The following is a 24,884-nucleotide window of genomic DNA, read 5'->3' on the forward strand; positions in this document are numbered from 1 at the left end:
CTTGACCTTAAACAGCAACTATACTACAGGCCCTCTTGACCTTAAACATCAACTATACTACAGGCCCTCTTGACCTTAAACAGCAACTATACTACAGGCCCGCTTGACCTTAAACAGCAACTATACTACAGGCCCGCTTGGCCTTAAACAGCAACTATACTACAGGCCCTCTTGACCTTAAACAGCAACTATACTACAGGCCCTCTTGACCTTAAACAGCAACTATACTACAGGCCCTCTTGACCTTAAACAGCAACTATACTACAGGCCCTCTTGACCTTAAACAGCAACTATACTACAGGCCCTCTTGACCTTAAACAGCAACTATACTACAGGCCCGCTTGACCTTAAACAGCAACTATACTACAGGCCCTCTTGACCTTAAACAGCAACTATACTACAGGCCCTCTTGACCTTAAACAGCAACTATACTACAGGCCCGCTTGACCTTAAACAGCAACTATACTACAGGCCCTCTTGACCTTAAACAGCAACTATACTACAGGCCCGCTTGACCTTAAACAGCAACTATACTACAGGCCCGCTTGACCTTAAACAGCAACTATACTACAGGCCCTCTTGACCTTAAACAGCAACTATACTACAGGCCCGCTTGACCTTTAACAGCAACTATACTACAGGCCCTCTTAACCTTAAACAGCAACTATACTACAGGCCCTCTTGACCTTAAACAGCAACTATACTACAGGCCCTCTTGACCTTAAACAGCAACTATACTACAGGCCCTCTTGACCTTAAACAGCAACTATACTACAGGCCCTCTTGACCTTAAACAGCAACTATACTACAGGCCCTCTTGACCTTAAACAGCAACTATACTACAGGCCCTCTTGACCTTAAACAGCAACTATACTACAGGCCCTCTTGACCTTAAACAGCAACTATACTACAGGCCCTCTTGACCTTAAACAGCAACTATACTACAGGCCCTCTTGACCTTAAACAGCAACTATACTACAGGCCCTCTTGACCTTAAACAGCAACTATACTACAGGCCCTCTTGACCTTAAACAGCAACTATACTACAGGCCCTCTTGACCTTAAACAGCAACTATACTACAGGCCCTCTTGACCTTAAACAGCAACTATACTACAGGCCCTCTTGACCTTAAACAGCAACTATACTACAGGCCCTCTTGACCTTAAACAGCAACTATACTACAGGCCCGCTTGACCTTAAACAGCAACTATACTACAGGCCCTCTTGACCTTAAACAGCAACTATACTACAGGCCATCTTGGCCTTAAACAGCAACTATACTACAGGCCCTCTTGACCTTAAACAGCAACTATACTACAGGCCCTCTTGACCTTAAACAGCAACTATACTACAGGCCCGCTTGACCTTAAACAGCAACTATACTACAGGCCCGCTTGACCTTAAACAGCAACTATACTACAGGCCCTCTTGACCTTAAACAGCAACTATACTACAGGCCCGCTTGACCTTAAACAGCAACTATACTACAGGCCCTCTTGACCTTAAACAGCAACTATACTACAGGCCCGCTTGACCTTAAACAGCAACTATACTACAGGCCCGCTTGACCTTAAACAGCAACTATACTACAGGCCCGCTTGACCTTAAACAGCAACTATACTACAGGCCCTCTTGACCTTAAACAGCAACTATACTACAGGCCCTCTTGACCTTAAACAGCAACTATACTACAGGCCCTCTTGACCTTAAACAGCAACTATACTACAGGCCCTCTTGACCTTAAACAGCAACTATACTACAGGCCCGCTTGACCTTAAACAGCAACTATACTACAGGCCCTCTTGACCTTAAACAGCAACTATACTACAGGCCCTCTTGACCTTAAACAGCAACTATACTACAGGCCCTCTTGACCTTAAACAGCAACTATACTACAGGCCCTCTTGACCTTAAACAGCAACTATACTACAGGCCCTCTTGACCTTAAACAGCAACTATACTACAGGCCCTCTTGACCTTAAACAGCAACTATACTACAGGCCCGCTTGACCCTAAACAGCAACTATACTACAGGCCCGCTTGACCTTAAACAGCAACTATACTACAGGCCCTCTTGACCTTAAACAGCAACTATACTACAGGCCCTCTTGACCTTAAACAGCAACTATACTACAGGCCCGCTTGACCTTAAACAGCAACTATACTACAGGCCCTCTTGACCTTAAACAGCAACTATACTACAGGCCCGCTTGACCTTAAACAGCAACTATACTACAGGCCCGCTTGACCTTAAACAGCAACTATACTACAGGCCCTCTTGACCTTAAACAGCAACTATACTACAGGCCCGCTTGACCTTTAACAGCAACTATACTACAGGCCCTCTTGACCTTAAACAGCAACTATACTACAGGCCCACTTAACCTTAAACAGCAACTATACTACAGGCCCTCTTGGCCTTAAACAGCAACTATACTACAGGCCCTCTTGACCTTTAACAGCAACTATACTACAGGCCCTCTTGGCCTTAAACAGCAACTATACTACAGGCCCTCTTGACCTTAAACAGCAACTATACTACAGGCCCGCTTGACCCTAAACAGCAACTATACTACAGGCCCGCTTGACCTTAAACAGCAACTATACTACAGGCCCTCTTGACCTTAAACAGCAACTATACTACAGGCCCTCTTGACCTTAAACAGCAACTATACTACAGGCCCGCTTGACCTTAAACAGCAACTATACTACAGGCCCTCTTGACCTTAAACAGCAACTATACTACAGGCCCGCTTGACCTTAAACAGCAACTATACTACAGGCCCGCTTGACCTTAAACAGCAACTATACTACAGGCCCTCTTGACCTTAAACAGCAACTATACTACAGGCCCGCTTGACCTTTAACAGCAACTATACTACAGGCCCTCTTGACCTTAAACAGCAACTATACTACAGGCCCACTTAACCTTAAACAGCAACTATACTACAGGCCCTCTTGGCCTTAAACAGCAACTATACTACAGGCCCTCTTGACCTTTAACAGCAACTATACTACAGGCCCTCTTGGCCTTAAACAGCAACTATACTACAGGCCCTCTTGACCTTAAACAGCAACTATACTACAGGCCCGCTTGACCTTAAACAGCAACTATACTACAGGCCCGCTTGACTTTAAACAGCAACAATACTACAGGCCCACTTGACCTTTAACAGCAACTATACTACAGGCCCTCTTGACCTTAAACAGCAACTATACTACAGACCGCTTGACCTTAAACAGCAACTATACTACAGGCCCTCTTGACCTTAAACAGCAACTATACTACAGGCCCTCTTGACCTTAAACAGCAACTATACTACAGGCCCTCTTGACCTTAAACAGCAACTATACTACAGGCCCTCTTGACCTTAAACAGCAACTATACTACAGGCCCTCTTGACCTTAAACAGCAACTATACTACAGGCCCTCTTGACCTTAAACAGCAACTATACTACAGGCCCTCTTGACCTTAAACAGCAACTATACTACAGGCCCGCTTGACCTTAAACAGCAACTATACTACAGGCCCGCTTCACCTTAAACAGCAACTATACTACAGGCCCTCTTGACCTTAAACAGCAACTATACTACAGGCCCTCTTGACCTTAAACAGCAACTATACTACAGGCCCTCTTGACCTTAAACAGCAACTATACTACAGGCCCGCTTGACCTTAAACAGCAACTATACTACAGGCCCTCTTGACCTTAAACAGCAACTATACTACAGGCCCGCTTGACCTTAAACAGCAACTATACTACAGGCCCTCTTGGCCTTAAACAGCAACTATACTACAGGCCCGCTTGACCTTAAACAGCAACTATACTACAGGCCCTCTTGACCTTAAACAGCAACTATACTACAGGCCCTCTTGACCTTAAACAGCAACTATACTACAGGCCCTCTTGACCTTAAACAGCAACTATACTACAGGCCCTCTTGACCTTAAACAGCAACTATACTACAGGCCCGCTTGACCTTAAACAGCAACTATACTACAGGCCCTCTTGACCTTAAACAGCAACTATACTACAGGCCCTCTTGACCTTAAACAGCAACTATACTACAGGCCCTCTTGACCTTAAACAGCAACTATACTACAGGCCCTCTTGACCTTAAACAGCAACTATACTACAGGCCCTCTTGACCTTAAACAGCAACTATACTACAGGCCCTCTTGACCTTAAACAGCAACTATACTACAGGCCCTCTTGACCTTAAACAGCAACTATACTACAGTCCCTCTTGACCTTAAACAGCAACTATACTACAGGCCCTTTTGACCTTAAACAGCAACTATACTACAGGCCCGCTTGACCCTAAACAGCAACTATACTACAGGCCCTCTTGACCTTAAACAGCAACTATACTACAGGCCCTCTTGACCTTAAACAGCAACTATACTACAGGCCCTCTTGACCTTAAACAGCAACTATACTACAGGCCCTCTTGACCTTAAACAGCAACTATACTACAGGCCCTCTTGACCTTAAACAGCAACTATACTACAGGCCCGCTTGACCTTAAACAGCAACTATACTACAGGCCCGCTTGACCTTAAACAGCAACTATACTACAGGCCCACTTGACTTTAAACAGCAACTATACTACAGGCCCTCTTGACCTTAAACAGCAACTATACTACAGGCCCTCTTGACCTTAAACAGCAACTATACTACAGGCCCTCTTGACCTTAAACAGCAACTATACTACAGGCCCTCTTGACCTTAAACAGCAACTATACTACAGGCCCGCTTGGCCTTAAACAGCAACTATACTACAGGCCCTCTTGTCCTTAAACAGCAACTATACTACAGGCCCTCTTGACCTTAAACAGCAACTATACTACAGGCCCTCTTGACCTTAAACATCAACTATACTACAGGCCCTCTTAACCTTAAACAGCAACTATACTACAGGCCCGCTTGACCTTAAACAGCAACTATACTACAGGCCCGCTTGGCCTTAAACAGCAACTATACTACAGGCCCTCTTGACCTTAAACAGCAACTATACTACAGGCCCTCTTGACCTTAAACAGCAACTATACTACAGGCCCTCTTGACCTTAAACAGCAACTATACTACAGGCCCTCTTGGCCTTAAACAGCAACTATACTACAGGCCCGCTTGACCTTAAACAGCAACTATACTACAGGCCCTCTTGACCTTAAACAGCAACTATACTACAGGCCCTCTTGACCTTAAACCGCAACTATACTACAGGCCCTCTTGACCTTAAACAGCAACTATACTACAGGCCCTCTTGACCTTAAACAGCAACTATACTACAGGCCCTCTTGACCTTAAACAGCAACTATACTACAGGCCCTCTTGACCTTAAACAGCAACTATACTACAGGCCCTCTTGACCTTAAACAGCAACTATACTACAGGCCCGCTTGACCTTAAACAGCAACTATACTACAGGCCCTCTTGACCTTAAACAGCAACTATACTACAGGCCCTCTTGACCTTAAACAGCAACTATACTACAGGCCCGCTTGACCTTAAACAGCAACTATACTACAGGCCCTCTTGACCTTAAACAGCAACTATACTACAGGCCCGCTTGACCTTAAACAGCAACTATACTACAGGCCCTCTTGACCTTAAACAGCAACTATACTACAGGCCCGCTTGACCTTTAACAGCAACTATACTACAGGCCCTCTTAACCTTAAACAGCAACTATACTACAGGCCCTCTTGACCTTAAACAGCAACTATACTACAGGCCCTCTTGACCTTAAACAGCAACTATACTACAGGCCCTCTTGACCTTAAACAGCAACTATACTACAGGCCCTCTTGACCTTAAACAGCAACTATACTACAGGCCCTCTTGACCTTAAACAGCAACTATACTACAGGCCCTCTTGACCTTAAACAGCAACTATACTACAGGCCCTCTTGACCTTAAACAGCAACTATACTACAGGCCCTCTTGACCTTAAACAGCAACTATACTACAGGCCCTCTTGACCTTAAACAGCAACTATACTACAGGCCCTCTTGACCTTAAACAGCAACTATACTACAGGCCCTCTTGACCTTAAACAGCAACTATACTACAGGCCCGCTTGACCTTAAACAGCAACTATACTACAGGCCCTCTTGACCTTAAACAGCAACTATACTACAGGCCCTCTTGACCTTAAACAGCAACTATACTACAGGCCCTCTTGACCTTAAACAGCAACTATACTACAGGCCCTCTTGACCTTAAACAGCAACTATACTACAGGCCCGCTTGACCTTAAACAGCAACTATACTACAGGCCCTCTTGACCTTAAACAGCAACTATACTACAGGCCATCTTGGCCTTAAACAGCAACTATACTACAGGCCCTCTTGACCTTAAACAGCAACTATACTACAGGCCCTCTTGACCTTAAACAGCAACTATACTACAGGCCCGCTTGACCTTAAACAGCAACTATACTACAGGCCCGCTTGACCTTAAACAGCAACTATACTACAGGCCCTCTTGACCTTAAACAGCAACTATACTACAGGCCCTCTTGACCTTAAACAGCAACTATACTACAGGCCCGCTTGACCTTAAACAGCAACTATACTACAGGCCCTCTTGACCTTAAACAGCAACTATACTACAGGCCCGCTTGACCTTAAACAGCAACTATACTACAGGCCCGCTTGACCTTAAACAGCAACTATACTACAGGCCCGCTTGACCTTAAACAGCAACTATACTACAGGCCCTCTTGACCTTAAACAGCAACTATACTACAGGCCCTCTTGACCTTAAACAGCAACTATACTACAGGCCCTCTTGACCTTAAACAGCAACTATACTACAGGCCCTCTTGACCTTAAACAGCAACTATACTACAGGCCCGCTTGACCTTAAACAGCAACTATACTACAGGCCCTCTTGACCTTAAACAGCAACTATACTACAGGCCCTCTTGACCTTAAACAGCAACTATACTACAGGCCCTCTTGACCTTAAACAGCAACTATACTACAGGCCCTCTTGACCTTAAACAGCAACTATACTACAGGCCCTCTTGACCTTAAACAGCAACTATACTACAGGCCCGCTTGACCCTAAACAGCAACTATACTACAGGCCCTCTTGTCCTTAAACAGCAACTATACTACAGGCCCGCTTGGCCTTAAACAGCAACTATACTACAGGCCCTCTTGACCTTAAACAGCAACTATACTACAGGCCCTCTTGACCTTAAACAGCAACTATACTACAGGCCCGCTTGACCCTAAACAGCAACTATACTACAGGCCCGCTTGACCTTAAACAGCAACTATACTACAGGCCCTCTTGACCTTAAACAGCAACTATACTACAGGCCCTCTTGACCTTAAACAGCAACTATACTACAGGCCCGCTTGACCTTAAACAGCAACTATACTACAGGCCCTCTTGACCTTAAACAGCAACTATACTACAGGCCCGCTTGACCTTAAACAGCAACTATACTACAGGCCCGCTTGACCTTAAACAGCAACTATACTACAGGCCCTCTTGACCTTAAACAGCAACTATACTACAGGCCCGCTTGACCTTTAACAGCAACTATACTACAGGCCCTCTTGACCTTAAACAGCAACTATACTACAGGCCCACTTAACCTTAAACAGCAACTATACTACAGGCCCTCTTGACCTTAAACAGCAACTATACTACAGGCCCTCTTGACCTTAAACAGCAACTATACTACAGGCCCGCTTGACCTTAAACAGCAACTATACTACAGGCCCTCTTGACCTTAAACAGCAACTATACTACAGGCCCTCTTGACCTTAAACAGCAACTATACTACAGGCCCTCTTGACCTTAAACAGCAACTATACTACAGGCCCTCTTGACCTTAAACAGCAACTATACTACAGGCCCTCTTGACCTTAAACAGCAACTATACTACAGGCCCTCTTGGCCTTAAACAGCAACTATACTACAGGCCCTCTTGACCTTAAACAGCAACTATACTACAGGCCCTCTTGACCTTAAACAGCAACTATACTACAGGCCCTCTTGACCTTAAACAGCAACTATACTACAGGCCCTCTTGACCTTAAACAGCAACTATACTACAGGCCCTCTTGACCTTTAACAGCAACTATACTACAGGCCCTCTTGACCTTAAACAGCAACTATACTACAGGCCCTCTTGACCTTAAACAGCAACTATACTACAGGCCCTCTTGACCTTAAACAGCAACTATACTACAGGCCCTCTTGACCTTAAACAGCAACTATACTACAGGCCCTCTTGACCTTAAACAGCAACTATACTACAGGCCCGCTTGACCTTAAACAGCAACTATACTACAGGCCCTCTTGACCTTAAACAGCAACTATACTACAGGCCCTCTTGACCTTAAACAGCAACTATACTACAGGCCCTCTTGACCTTAAACAGCAACTATACTACAGGCCCTCTTGACCTTAAACAGCAACTATACTACAGGCCCTCTTGACCTTAAACAGCAACTATACTACAGGCCCTCTTGACCTTAAACAGCAACTATACTACAGGCCCTCTTGGCCTTAAACAGCAACTATACTACAGGCCCTCTTGACCTTTAACAGCAACTATACTACAGGCCCTCTTGACCTTAAACAGCAACTATACTACAGGCCCGCTTGACCTTTAACAGCAACTATACTACAGGCCCTCTTGACCTTAAACAGCAACTATACTACAGGCCCTCTTGACCTTAAACAGCAACTATACTACAGGCCCTCTTGACCTTAAACAGCAACTATACTACAGGCCCTCTTGACCTTTAACAGCAACTATACTACAGGCCCTCTTGACCTTAAACAGCAACTATACTACAGGCCCTCTTGACCTTTAACAGCAACTATACTACAGGCCCTCTTGACCTTAAACAGCAACTATACTACAGGCCCTCTTGGCCTTAAACAGCAACTATACTACAGGCCCTCTTGACCTTTAACAGCAACTATACTACAGGCCCTCTTGACCTTAAACCGCAACTATACTACAGGCCCTCTTGACCTTAAACAGCAACTATACTACAGGCCCTCTTGACCTTAAACAGCAACTATACTACAGGCCCTCTTGACCTTAAACAGCAACTATACTACAGGCCCTCTTGACCTTAAACAGCAACTATACTACAGGCCCTCTTGACCTTAAACAGCAACTATACTACAGGCCCTCTTGACCTTAAACAGCAACTATACTACAGGCCCTCTTGACCTTAAACAGCAACTATACTACAGGCCCGCTTGACCTTAAACAGCAACTATACTACAGGCCCTCTTGACCTTAAACAGCAACTATACTACAGGCCCGCTTGACCTTAAACAGCAACTATACTACAGGCCCTCTTGACCTTAAACAGCAACTATACTACAGGCCCGCTTGACCTTAAACAGCAACTATACTACAGGCCCTCTTGGCCTTAAACAGCAACTATACTACAGGCCCTCTTGACCTTTAACAGCAACTATACTACAGGCCCTCTTGACCTTAAACCGCAACTATACTACAGGCCCTCTTGACCTTAAACAGCAACTATACTACAGGCCCGCTTGACCTTAAACAGCAACTATACTACAGGCCCTCTTGACCTTAAACAGCAACTATACTACAGGCCCTCTTGACCTTAAACAGCAACTATACTACAGGCCCTCTTGACCTTAAACAGCAACTATACTACAGGCCCGCTTGACCTTAAACAGCAACTATACTACAGGCCCGCTTGACCTTAAAGAGCAACTATACTACAGGCCCTCTTGGCCTTAAACAGCAACTATACTACAGGCCCTCTTGACCTTTAACAGCAACTATACTACAGGCCCTCTTGGCCTTAAACAGCAACTATACTACAGGCCCTCTTGACCTTAAACAGCAACTATACTACAGGCCCGCTTGACCTTAAACAGCAACTATACTACAGGCCCGCTTGACTTTAAACAGCAACAATACTACAGGCCCACTTGACCTTTAACAGCAACTATACTACAGGCCCTCTTGACCTTAAACAGCAACTATACTACAGACCGCTTGACCTTAAACAGCAACTATACTACAGGCCCTCTTGACCTTAAACAGCAACTATACTACAGGCCCTCTTGACCTTAAACAGCAACTATACTACAGGCCCTCTTGACCTTAAACAGCAACTATACTACAGGCCCTCTTGACCTTAAACAGCAACTATACTACAGGCCCTCTTGACCTTAAACAGCAACTATACTACAGGCCCTCTTGACCTTAAACAGCAACTATACTACAGGCCCTCTTGACCTTAAACAGCAACTATACTACAGGCCCTCTTGACCTTAAACAGCAACTATACTACAGGCCCGCTTGACCTTAAACAGCAACTATACTACAGGCCCTCTTGACCTTAAACAGCAACTATACTACAGGCCCGCTTGACCTTAAACAGCAACTATACTACAGGCCCGCTTCACCTTAAACAGCAACTATACTACAGGCCCTCTTGACCTTAAACAGCAACTATACTACAGGCCCTCTTGACCTTAAACAGCAACTATACTACAGGCCCTCTTGACCTTAAACAGCAACTATACTACAGGCCCGCTTGACCTTAAACAGCAACTATACTACAGGCCCTCTTGACCTTAAACAGCAACTATACTACAGGCCCGCTTGACCTTAAACAGCAACTATACTACAGGCCCTCTTGGCCTTAAACAGCAACTATACTACAGGCCCGCTTGACCTTAAACAGCAACTATACTACAGGCCCTCTTGACCTTAAACAGCAACTATACTACAGGCCCTCTTGACCTTAAACAGCAACTATACTACAGGCCCTCTTGACCTTAAACAGCAACTATACTACAGGCCCTCTTGACCTTAAACAGCAACTATACTACAGGCCCTCTTGACCTTAAACAGCAACTATACTACAGGCCCGCTTGACCTTAAACAGCAACTATACTACAGGCCCTCTTGACCTTAAACAGCAACTATACTACAGGCCCTCTTGACCTTAAACAGCAACTATACTACAGGCCCTCTTGACCTTAAACAGCAACTATACTACAGGCCCTCTTGACCTTAAACAGCAACTATACTACAGGCCCTCTTGACCTTAAACAGCAACTATACTACAGGCCCTCTTGACCTTAAACAGCAACTATACTACAGGCCCTCTTGACCTTAAACAGCAACTATACTACAGGCCCTCTTGACCTTAAACAGCAACTATACTACAGGCCCGCTTGACCTTAAACAGCAACTATACTACAGGCCCGCTTGACCTTAAACAGCAACTATACTACAGGCCCACTTGACTTTAAACAGCAACTATACTACAGGCCCTCTTGACCTTAAACAGCAACTATACTACAGGCCCTCTTGACCTTAAACAGCAACTATACTACAGGCCCTCTTGACCTTAAACAGCAACTATACTACAGGCCCTCTTGACCTTAAACAGCAACTATACTACAGGCCCGCTTGACCTTAAACAGCAACTATACTACAGGCCCACTTGACTTTAAACAGCAACTATACTACAGGCCCTCTTGACCTTAAACAGCAACTATACTACAGGCCCACTTGACCCTAAACAGCAACTATACTACAGGCCCTCTTGACCTTAAACAGCAACTATACTACAGGCCCGCTTGACCTTAAACAGCAACTATACTACAGGCCCTCTTGACCTTAAACAGCAACTATACTACAGGCCCTCTTGACCTTAAACAGCAACTATACTACAGGCCCGCTTGACCTTAAACAGCAACTATACTACAGGCCCTCTTGACCTTAAACAGCAACTATACTACAGGCCCGCTTGACCTTAAACAGCAACTATACTACAGGCCCGCTTGACCTTAAACAGCAACTATACTACAGGCCCTCTTGACCTTAAACAGCAACTATACTACAGGCCCGCTTGACCTTTAACAGCAACTATACTACAGGCCCTCTTAACCTTAAACAGCAACTATACTACAGGCCCTCTTGACCTTAAACAGCAACTATACTACAGGCCCTCTTGACCTTAAACAGCAACTATACTACAGGCCCTCTTGACCTTAAACAGCAACTATACTACAGGCCCTCTTGACCTTAAACAGCAACTATACTACAGGCCCTCTTGACCTTAAACAGCAACTATACTACAGGCCCTCTTGACCTTAAACAGCAACTATACTACAGGCCCTCTTGACCTTAAACAGCAACTATACTACAGGCCCTCTTGACCTTAAACAGCAACTATACTACAGGCCCTCTTGACCTTAAACAGCAACTATACTACAGGCCCTCTTGACCTTAAACAGCAACTATACTACAGGCCCTCTTGACCTTAAACAGCAACTATACTACAGGCCCGCTTGACCTTAAACAGCAACTATACTACAGGCCCTCTTGACCTTAAACAGCAACTATACTACAGGCCATCTTGGCCTTAAACAGCAACTATACTACAGGCCCTCTTGACCTTAAACAGCAACTATACTACAGGCCCTCTTGACCTTAAACAGCAACTATACTACAGGCCCGCTTGACCTTAAACAGCAACTATACTACAGGCCCGCTTGACCTTAAACAGCAACTATACTACAGGCCCTCTTGACCTTAAACAGCAACTATACTACAGGCCCTCTTGACCTTAAACAGCAACTATACTACAGGCCCGCTTGACCTTAAACAGCAACTATACTACAGGCCCTCTTGACCTTAAACAGCAACTATACTACAGGCCCGCTTGACCTTAAACAGCAACTATACTACAGGCCCGCTTGACCTTAAACAGCAACTATACTACAGGCCCGCTTGACCTTAAACAGCAACTATACTACAGGCCCTCTTGACCTTAAACAGCAACTATACTACAGGCCCTCTTGACCTTAAACAGCAACTATACTACAGGCCCTCTTGACCTTAAACAGCAACTATACTACAGGCCCGCTTGACCTTAAACAGCAACTATACTACAGGCCCTCTTGACCTTAAACAGCAACTATACTACAGGCCCTCTTGACCTTAAACAGCAACTATACTACAGGCCCTCTTGACCTTAAACAGCAACTATACTACAGGCCCTCTTGACCTTAAACAGCAACTATACTACAGGCCCTCTTGACCCTAAACAGCAACTATACTACAGGCCCTCTTGTCCTTAAACAGCAACTATACTACAGGCCCGCTTGGCCTTAAACAGCAACTATACTACAGGCCCTCTTGACCTTAAACAGCAACTATACTACAGGCCCTCTTGACCTTAAACAGCAACTATACTACAGGCCCGCTTGACCCTAAACAGCAACTATACTACAGGCCATCTTGACCTTAAACAGCAACTATACTACAGGCCCTCTTGACCTTAAACAGCAACTATACTACAGGCCCGCTTGACCTTAAACAGCAACTATACTACAGGCCCTCTTGACCTTAAACAGCAACTATACTACAGGCCCTCTTGACCTTAAACAGCAACTATACTACAGGCCCTCTTGACCTTAAACAGCAACTATACTACAGGCCCTCTTGACCTTTAACAGCAACTATACTACAGGCCCGCTTGACCTTAAACAGCAACTATACTACAGGCCCTCTTGACCTTAAACAGCAACTATACTACAGGCCCTCTTGACCTTAAACAGCAACTATACTACAGGCCCTCTTGACCTTAAACAGCAACTATACTACAGGCCCACTTGACTTTAAACAGCAACTATACTACAGGCCCGCTTGACCTTAAACAGCAACTATACTACAGGCCCTCTTGACCTTAAACAGCAACTATACTACAGGCCCTCTTGACCTTAAACAGCAACTATACTACAGGCCCTCTTGACCTTAAACAGCAACTATACTACAGGCCCGCTTGACCTTAAACAGCAACTATACTACAGGCCCGCTTGACCTTAAACAGCAACTATACTACAGGCCCTCTTGACCTTAAACAGCAACTATACTACAGGCCCTCTTGACCTTAAACAGCAACTATACTACAGGCCCTCTTGACCTTAAACAGCAACTATACTACAGGCCCTCTTGACCTTAAACAGCAACTATACTACAGGCCCTCTTGACCTTAAACAGCAACTATACTACAGGCCCTCTTGACCTTAAACAGCAACTATACTACAGGCCCTCTTGACCTTAAACAGCAACTATACTACAGGCCCTCTTGACCTTAAACAGCAACTATACTACAGGCCCTCTTGACCTTAAACAGCAACTATACTACAGGCCCTCTTGACTTTAAACAGCAACTATACTACAGGCCCTCTTGACCTTAAACAGCAACTATACTACAGGCCCTCTTGACCTTAAACAGCAACTATACTACAGGCCCTCTTGACCTTAAACAGCAACTATACTACAGGCCCTCTTGACCTTAAACAGCAACTATACTACAGGCCCTCTTGACCTTAAACAGCAACTATACTACAGGCCCTCTTGACCTTAAACAGCAACTATACTACAGGCCCACTTGACCTTAAACAGCAACTTTGACATTTGACCTGATGTTGTGAGCAGAAGCTGCTGATCCGCTGTCTCGTCCAATAGGAAGTTTATTCTCCGATGAATAAATGAAATGGATGAGTATCATTATGTAAATTCAGACAGTGAAACTTTTCAGGATCCGTGTGTGAGTAGCATGCTGCACACTTACAGTTACTTCAGTTCGCTGTTGTGCACAACAAGTCATTATGCTGAAACTCATGGTTGTACTGCCAGCTGGGTCCCTCCCTCCCTCCCTCCCTCCCTCCCTCCCTCCCTCCCTCCCTCCCTCCCTCCCTCCCTCCTTTCACCACATCTCTGGAGCTGCAGGCCTCAGCTTACCCCCTTCTTTCTCCTCTCTTTCATATACAACGTCCTGTCTCTCTCTCCCCCCTCTCTACTCTCCTCTCTCCCTCTCTCCCTCTCTCCTCCTCTCTCCCTCTCTCCCCCTCTCTCCTCTCTCTCTCCCTCTCTCTCCTCTCTCTCTCCCCCTCTCTACTCTCTACTCTCCTATCTCTCCCCTCTCTGGTCACCTCTCTCCACCTCTCTGCTCTCCTCTCTCCCCTCTCTGCTCTCCTCTCTCCCCCGCTCTGCTCTCCTCTCTCCCCTCTCTCCCCCTCTCTACTCTCCACCTCTCCCCTCTCTACTCTCCTCTCCCCCCTCTCTGCTCTCCTCTCTCCCCTCTCTCCTCTCTACTCTCCTATCTCTCCCCTCTCTGGTCACCTCTCTCCACCTCTCTGCTCTCCTCTCTCCCCCTCTCTGCTCCCCTCTCTCCACCTCTCTGCTCTCCTCTCTCCACCTCTCTGCTCCCCTCTCTCCACCTCTCTGCTCTCCTCTCTCCACCTCTCTGCTCTCCTCTCTCCCCCTCTCTGCTCCCCTCTCTCCACCTCTCTGCTCTCCTCTCTCCACCTCTCTGCTCTCCTCTCTCCCCCTCTCTGCTCTCCTCTCTCCCCTTCTCTACTCTCCTCTCTCTCCCTCTCTCCTCTCTCCCCCTCTCTACTCTCCTCTCTCCTCTCCTCTCTCCCCCTCTATACTCTCCTCTCTCCCCTCTTTCCCCCTCTCCATTCTCCTCTCTCGCTCTCTCCATTCTCCTCTCTCCCCTCTCTACTCTCCTCTCTCCCCCTTAGTGATTATTATGCTCTTCTGAGATGTATTCCTGTCTGTTCTGTAGGGGCTTGGTTGTGGTGATAATGGTGGTGCAGGGGCGGACTGGCCATCTGGCATTTTTGGCAAATGCCAAAAGAACAGGTCCATTTTTTGCCGTGTGGGCCTGTCTAACTTTTTTCTTTAGCAAAATTATCATTATCTTGGTGATAATGGGGGCCTCAAGGGAGAAAAAAAACCATGGGCCACTGTGTTGGAAATGCCAGAGACGATTTCTGATCCCAGTCCGCCCCTGGGTGGTGGAGGTGGGGAACACTGGATGTGCTGATGGGATACGTTGTGTGGGCTGATTCACACACAATGGCGTCTCACCGTTCCAAAATGTAAGAAGCCATATTTGCTCAGGCAAGAAAGGTACACGGAGTCAAATCTGTCATGTCAGTCTGTGACAGCTGCTGTCTACCGGGAAAGAGTTAGGCCAGCCCTACTCCCTCAGTCACCCTCTCCTTTTCTCTCCTCTCCTCTCATCCCTCTCTCCTCTCCTCCACAGTGCTACAGACAGCTGCAGCTCATTAGGAGGGCAGGTATGGATTCCGCCCGCCTGCCGCGCACCATTCCCCTCACAGAGGTGCCCACTCCAGGGAGAGAGAGCTGTGCTTGGCTGGCACACACCTGGGGTATGGCATATATTATATCAACACTAATACATACTAGACGTCTGTCTGTCTGTCTGTCTGTCTGTCTGTCTGTCTGTCTGTCTGTCTGTCTGTCTGTCTGTCTGTATGTCTGTCTCCCCCCTCTCTCTCTCTGTTTCTCTCTGTCTTTCTCTCTTTGTGTGTGCGTTCTCCCCAATTTGTACCTTTATCATTCTGACCCCTGGCACAGCCAGAGATTAATGTTGTGTCAGCCAGTGTGCCAAGCCTAGGTGCCTGCTCCTCTCTGCCGTGCTGCCACCAGAGACTGTCTAACACCATCCCTACCATGAAGAGACTGTCTAACACCATCCCTACCATGAAGAGACTGTCTAACACCTTCCCTACCATGAAGAGACTGTCTAACACCATCCCTACCATGAAGAGACTGTCTAACACCATCCCTACCATGAAGAGACTGTCTAACACCATCCCTACCATGAAGAGACTGTCTAACACCATCCCTACCATAAAGAGACTGTCTAACACCATCCCTACCATGAAGAGACTGTCTAACACCATCTCTACCATGAAGAGACTGTCTAACACCATCCCTACCATGAAGAGACTGTCTAACACCACCTCTACCATGAAGAGACTGTCTAACACCACCCCTACCATGAAGAGACTGTCTAACACCATCCCTACCATGAAGAGACTGTCTAACACCATCCCTACCATGAAGAGACTGTCTAACACCACCCCTACCATGAAGAGACTGTCTAACACCATCCCCACCATGAAGAGACTGTCTAACACCATCCCTACCATGAAGAGACTGTCTAACACCATCCCTACCATGAAGAGACTGTCTAACACCATCCCTACCATGAAGAGACTGTCTAACACCTTCCCCACCATGAAGAGACGGTCTAACACCATCCCTACCATGAAGAGACTGTCTAACACCTTCCCTACCATGAAGAGACTGTCTAACACTATCCCTACCATGAAGAGACTGTCTAACACCATCCCTACCATGAAGAGACTGTCTAACACCATCCCTACCATGAAGAGACTGTCTAACACCATCCCCACCATGAAGAGACTGTCTAACACCATCCCCACCATGAAGAGACTGTCTAACACCTTCCCTACCATGAAGAGACTGTCTAACACCATCCCTACCATGAAGAGACTGTCTAACACCATCCCCACCATGAAGAGACTGTCTAACACCATCCCTACCATGAAGAGACTGTCTAACACCATCCCCACCATGAAGAGACTGTCTAACACCATCCCTACCATGAAGAGACTGTCTAACACCATCCCTACCATTAAGAGACTGTCTAACACCATCCCTACCATGAAGAGACTGTCTAACACCATCCCTACCATGAAGAGACTGTCTAACACTATCCCTACCATGAAGAGACTGTCTAACACCATCCCTACCATGAAGAGACTGTCTAACACCATCCCCACCATGAAGAGACTGTCTAACACCATCCCTACCATGAAGAGACTGTCTAACACCATCCCCACCATGAAGAGACTGTCTAACACCTTCCCTACCATGAAGAGACTGTCTAACACCATCCCCACCATGAAGAGACTGTCTAACACCTTCCCTACCATGAAGAGACTGTCTAACACCTTCCCTACCATGAAGAGACTGTCTAACACCTTCCCTACCATGAAGAGACTGTCTAACACCATCCCTACCATGAAGAGACTGTCTAACACCATCCCTACCATGAAGAGACTGTCTAACACCATCCCTACCATGAAGAGACTGTCTAACACCATCCCTACCATTAAGAGACTGTCTAACACCATCCCTACCATGAAGAGACTGTCTAACACCATCCCTACCATGAAGAGACTATCTAAACAAATCCCTACCATGAAGAGACTGTCTAACACCATCCCTACCATGAAGAGACTGTCTAACACCATCCCTACCATGAAGAGACTGTCTAACACCATCCCTACCATGAAGAGACAGTCTAACACCATCCCTACCATGAAGAGACTGTCTAACACCTTCCCTACCATGAAGAGACTGTCTAACACCATCCATACCATGAAGAGACTGTCTAACACCATCCCCACCATGAAGAGACTGTCTAACACCATCCCTACCATGAAGAGACTGTCTAACACCATCCCCACCATGAAGAGACTGGCTAACATCATCCCTACCATGAAGAGACTGTCTAACACCATCCCTACCATGAAGAGACTGTCTAACACCATCCCTACCATGAAAAGACTGTCTAACACCATCCCTACCATGAAGAGACTGTCTAACACCATCCCTACCATGAAGAGACTGTCTAACACCATCCCTACCATGAAGAGACTGTCTAACACCATCCCTACCATGAAGAGACTGGCTAACACCATCCCTACCATGAAGAGACTGTCTAACACCATCCCTACCATGAAGAGACTGTCTAACACCATCCCCACCATGAAGAGACTGTCTAACACCATCCCTACAATGAAGAGACTGTCTAACACCATCCCTACCATGAAGAGACTGTCTAACACCTTCCCTACCATGAAGAGACTGTCTAACACCATCCCTACCATGAAGAGACTGTCTAACACCTTCCCTACCATGAAGAGACTGTCTAACACCGTCCCCACCATGAAGAGACTGTCTAACACCATCCCTACCATGAAGAGACTGTCTAACACCATCCCTACCATTAAGAGACTGTCTAACACCATCCCTACCATGAAGAGACTGTCTAACACCATCCCTACCATGAAGAGACTGTCTAACACTATCCCTACCATGAAGAGACTGTCTAACACCATCCCTACCATGAAGAGACTGTCTAACACCATCCCCACCATGAAGAGACTGTCTAACACCATCCCTACCATGAAGAGACTGTCTAACACCATCCCCACCATGAAGAGACTGTCTAACACCTTCCCTACCATGAAGAGACTGTCTAACACCATCCCTACCATGAAGAGACTGTCTAACACCATCCCTACCATGAAGAGACTGTCTAACACCATCCCTACCACGAAGAGACTGTCTAACACCATCCCTACCATGAAGAGACTGTCTAACACCATCCCTACCATGAAGAGACTGTCTAACACCATCCCTACCATGAAGAGACTGTCTAACACCATCCCTACCATGAGGAGACTGTCTAACACCATCCCTACCATGAAGAGACTGTCTAACACCATCCCTACCATGAAGAGACTGGCTAACACCATCCCTACCATGAAGAGACTGTCTAACACCATCCCTACCATGAAGAGACTGTCTAACACCATCCCCACCATGAAGAGACTGTCTAACACCATCCCTACCATGAAGAGACTGTCTAACACCATCCCTACCATGAAGAGACTGTCTAACACCTTCCCTACCATGAAGAGACTGTCTAACACCATCCCTACCATGAAGAGACTGTCTAACACCTTCCCTACCATGAAGAGACTGTCTAACACCGTCCCCACCATGAAGAGACTGTCTAACACCATCCCTACCATGAAGAGACTGTCTAACACCTTCCCTACCATGAAGAGACTGTCTAACACCATCCCTACCATGAAGAGACTGTCTAACACCATCCCTACCAGGAAGAGACTGTCTAACACCATCCCTACCATGAAGAGACTGTCTAACACCATCCCTACCATGAAGAGACTGTCTAACACCATCCCTACCACGAAGAGACTGTCTAACACCATCCCTACCACGAAGAGACTGTCTAACACCATCCCTACCATGAAGAGACCGTCTAACACCATCCCTACCATGAAGAGACTGTCTAACACCATCCCTACCATGAAGAGACTGTCTAACACCATCCCTACCATGAAGAGACTGTCTAACACCATCCCTACCATGAAGAGACTGTCTAACACCATCCCTACCATGAAGAGACTGTCTAACACCATCCCTACCATGAATAGACTGTCTAACACCATCCCTACCATGAAGAGACTGTCTAACACCTTCCCTAACATGAAGAGACTGTCTAACACCGTCCCTACCATGAAGAGACTGTCTAACACCATCCCTACCATGAAGAGACTGTCTAACACCATCCCTACCATGAAGAGACTGTCTAACACCATCCCCACCATGAAGAGACTGTCTAACACCATCCCTACCATGAAGAGACTGTCTAACACCATCCCTACCATGAAGAGACTGTCTAACACCATCCCTACCATGAAGAGACTGTCTAACACCATCCCTACCATGAAGAGACTGTCTAACACCATCCCTACCATGAAGAGACAGTCTAACACCATCCCTACCATGAAGAGACTGTCTAACACCATCCCTACCACGAAGAGACTGCTCTGTACCATATCCTGCTGTCACGTGCTGCACACAACTCACAACACACAACACACAACACACCACACACCACACATAACACACCACACACAACACACATCCCACTACACACAACACACAACACACTACACACCACACATAACACACAACACACAACACACTACACACAACACACAACACACAACACACAACACACCACACACCACACACCACACACCACACACAGCACACAGCACACAGCACACAACACACTACACACTACACACTACACACTACACACCACACACTACACACCACACACCACACACTACACACCACACACCACACACCACACACTACACACTACATACCACACACCACACACCACACACAACACACTACACACAACACACTACACACTACACACCACACACAACACACTACAAACCACACACCACACACTACACACTACATACCACACACAACACACTACACACCACACATAACACACCACACACCACACACCACACACCACACACCACACACCACACACAACACACCACACACAACCCACTACACACAACACACAACACACAGCACACAACACACTACACACCACACACCACACACCACACACCACACACCACACACCACACACCACACACCACACACAACACACCACACACAACCCACTACACACAACACACAACACACAGCACACTACACACTACACACTACACACCACACACCACACACATAACACCACACACAGCACAATACACACCACACACAACACACCCCACACATAACACCACACACAACACAATACACACCACACATATCACACCACACACCACACACAACACACAACACACCACACATAACACCACACACAACACACAACACACCACACACAACACAAAACACACCACACACAGCACCACACACAGCACAATACACACCACACACCACACACTACACACCCCACACCACACATATCACAACACACCCCACACAACACACATAACACCACTCACAACACACAACACACTACACACCACACACAACACACCACACATAACACACAACACACAACACACAACACACAACACACATAACACCACTCACAACACACAACACACTACACACCACACACAACACACAACACACCACACATAACACACAACACACAACACACAACACACAACACACAACACAACACACAACACACAACACACAACACACAACACACCACACACAACACACATAACACCACTCACAACACACAACACACTACACACCACACACAACACACAACACACCACACATAACACACAACACACAACACACAACACACAACACAACACACAACACACAACACACAACACACCACACATAACACCACTCACAACACACAACACACCACACAACACACTACACACCACACACAACACACAACACACCACACATAACACCACACACAACACACAACACACCACACAACACAACACACAACACACAACACACAACACACCACACATAACACCACACACAACACACAACACACAACACACCACACAACACACCACACCACACATAACACCACACACAGCACAATACACACCACACATATCACACCACACACCCCACACTACAAACAGCACAATACACAATACACACTACACACTACAGACCAACTATCTGCTGACTGATGCACTTCTCATTGTGTGTGTAATTTATGCTAAATATGCATATCTTAATTACACTATTCAAAATAATTAATAATTAGCTAATATATATATTTTTTCATAATGACAAGGTAAGCAAATAGCTTAGCAAATATGCTGTGCTGCAGTAACAGTACTGACGGGCTCTGGGCCTTTTGCCTGAGTAGATTTAACAGACTCCCCGTTTCCTAATGATCTGTTTTCCATTTTGTAACCCAAACAAAAAGCTACTAGCACATCCTTTTTCCTCCTGGGCGCTGCCCGCTTTAAACACTCCTCATGGGCGCTGCCCGCTTTAAACACTCTTCCTGGGCGCTGCCCGCTTTAAACACTCCTCCTGGGCGCTGCCCGCTTTAAACACTCCTCCTGGGCGCTGTCCGCTTTAAAAACTCTTCATGGGCGCTGCCCGCTTTAAACACTCTTCATGGGCGCTGCCGGCTTTAAACACTCTTCATGGGTGCTACCCGCTTTAAACACTCCTCCTGGGCGCTGCCCGCTTTAAACACTCCTCCTGGGCGCTGCCCGCTTTAAACACTCCTCCTGGGCGCTGCCCGCTTTAAACACTCCTCCTGGGCGCTGCCCGCTTTAAACACTCCTCCTGGGCGCTGCCCGCTTTAAACACTCTTCCTGGGCGCTGCCCGCTTTAAACACTCCTCCTGGGCGCTGCCCGCTTTAAACACTCCTCCTGGGCGCTGCCCGCTTTAAACACTCTTCATGGGCGCTACCGGCTTTAAACACTCTTCCTGGGCGCTGCCCGCTTTAAACACTCTTCATGGGCGCTGCCGGCTTTAAACACTCTTCATGGGTGCTACCCGCTTTAAACACTCCTCCTGGGCGCTGCCCGCTTTAAACACTCTTCATGGGCGCTACCGGCTTTAAACACTCTTCATGGGTGCTACCCGCTTTAAACACTCCTCCTGGGCGCTTCCCGCTTTAAACACTCCTCCTGGGCGCTGCCCGCTTTAAACACTCCTCCTGGGCGCTGCCCGCTTTAAACACTCCTCCTGGGCGCTGCCCGCTTTAAACACTCCTCCTGGGCGCTGCCCGCTTTAAACACTCCTCCTGGGCGCTGCCCGCTTTAAACACTCTTCCTGGGCGCTGCCCGCTTTAAACACTCCTCCTGGGCGCTGCCCGCTTTAAACACTCCTCCTGGGCGCTGCCCGCTTTAAACACTCTTCCTGGGCGCTATCCGCTTTAAACACTCTTCCTGGGTGCTGCCCGCTTTAAACATTCTTCCTGGGCGCTACCCGCTTTAAACACTCTTCATGGGCGCTGCCCGCTTTAAACACTCTTCATGGGTGCTACCCGCTTTAAACACTCTTCCTGGGTGCTGCCCGCTTTAAACATTCTTCCTGGGCGCTACCCGCTTTAAACACTCTTCATGGGCGCTGCCCGCTTTAAACACTCTTCCTGGGTGCTACCCGCTTTAAACACTCTTCCTGGGCGCTGCCCGCTTTAAACACTCCTCCTGGGCGCTGCCCGCTTTAAACACTCCTCCTGGGCGCTGCCCGCTTTAAACACTCTTCCTGGGCGCTGCCCGCTTTAAACACTCCTCCTGGGCGCTGCCCGCTTTAAACACTCCTCCTGGGTGCTGCCCGCTTTAAACACTCCTCCTGGGCGCTGCCCGCTTTAAACACTCCTCCTGGGCGCTGCGTGGGATGAAGGAATGGGGATGGAGGGACCGAGGGATGGAGGGACCGAGGGATGGAGGGACCGAGGGATGGAGGGACCGAGGGATGGAGGGATGGAGGGACCGAGGGATGGAGGGATGGAGGGATGGAGGGACCGAGGGATGGAGGGACCGAGGGATGGAGGGACCGAGGGATGGAGGGACCGAGGGATGGAGGGGCCGAGGGATGGAGGGGCCGAGGGATGGAGGGGCCGAGGGATGGAGGGACCGAGGGATGGAGGGGCCGAGGGATGGAGGCATTTATCTTTTCATATTCGTCCAAATGGCTGTATTGTTTGGCACTTTACCCCTTTTAAAATTATTTCTAAAACAGAAAATGGACAAAATTCTACGGATTTCAATCAACAGCTGCATATTACCTTATTTTATTTAAACAATTGTTATTTACAATGACGGCCTACCGGGGAACAGAGGGTTAACTGCCTTGTTCAGGGGTAGAACAACAGATTTTTTTACCTTGTCAGCTCAGGAATTCAATCTAGCAACGCTTCCGGTTATTAGTCCAACGCTCTAACCACTAGGCTACCTGCCGCCACTTATTTGTGTGTGTCTACAGGTATACTGACGAGGAGACACACAAAGGTATGTACAATTGGTATTGGTTTGTCACATAATGTTATGCAGATCATATGTAGGCTATCATCACATTTTTTTAAATGAATGGTTTCTCTAAAACCTTATAGGACTCGATCCCAGCCCCCATCATCGTCCTCCCTGACTTCTTCAATATAAATCCCAGAGGTCTCTTCATTATGGTATGTGTATTAAAACCGTTTTTCATTCACATTTTACCACAACAAAACAAGCTATAAGTACTGTCGTGAGCACGTTTTGTTGATCATCTGTATAATTATTATGTTTTATATTCACAGACTTCACCCTCCCTACAACGCTGATGAATATAACTGGAAACCTGTTCGACTCACCATGCACTGCAAAAT

This window comes from Salvelinus alpinus, chromosome 18, assembly GCF_045679555.1.
Source record: "Salvelinus alpinus chromosome 18, SLU_Salpinus.1, whole genome shotgun sequence".
In the NCBI taxonomy this organism is placed as follows: Eukaryota; Metazoa; Chordata; class Actinopteri; order Salmoniformes; family Salmonidae; genus Salvelinus; species Salvelinus alpinus.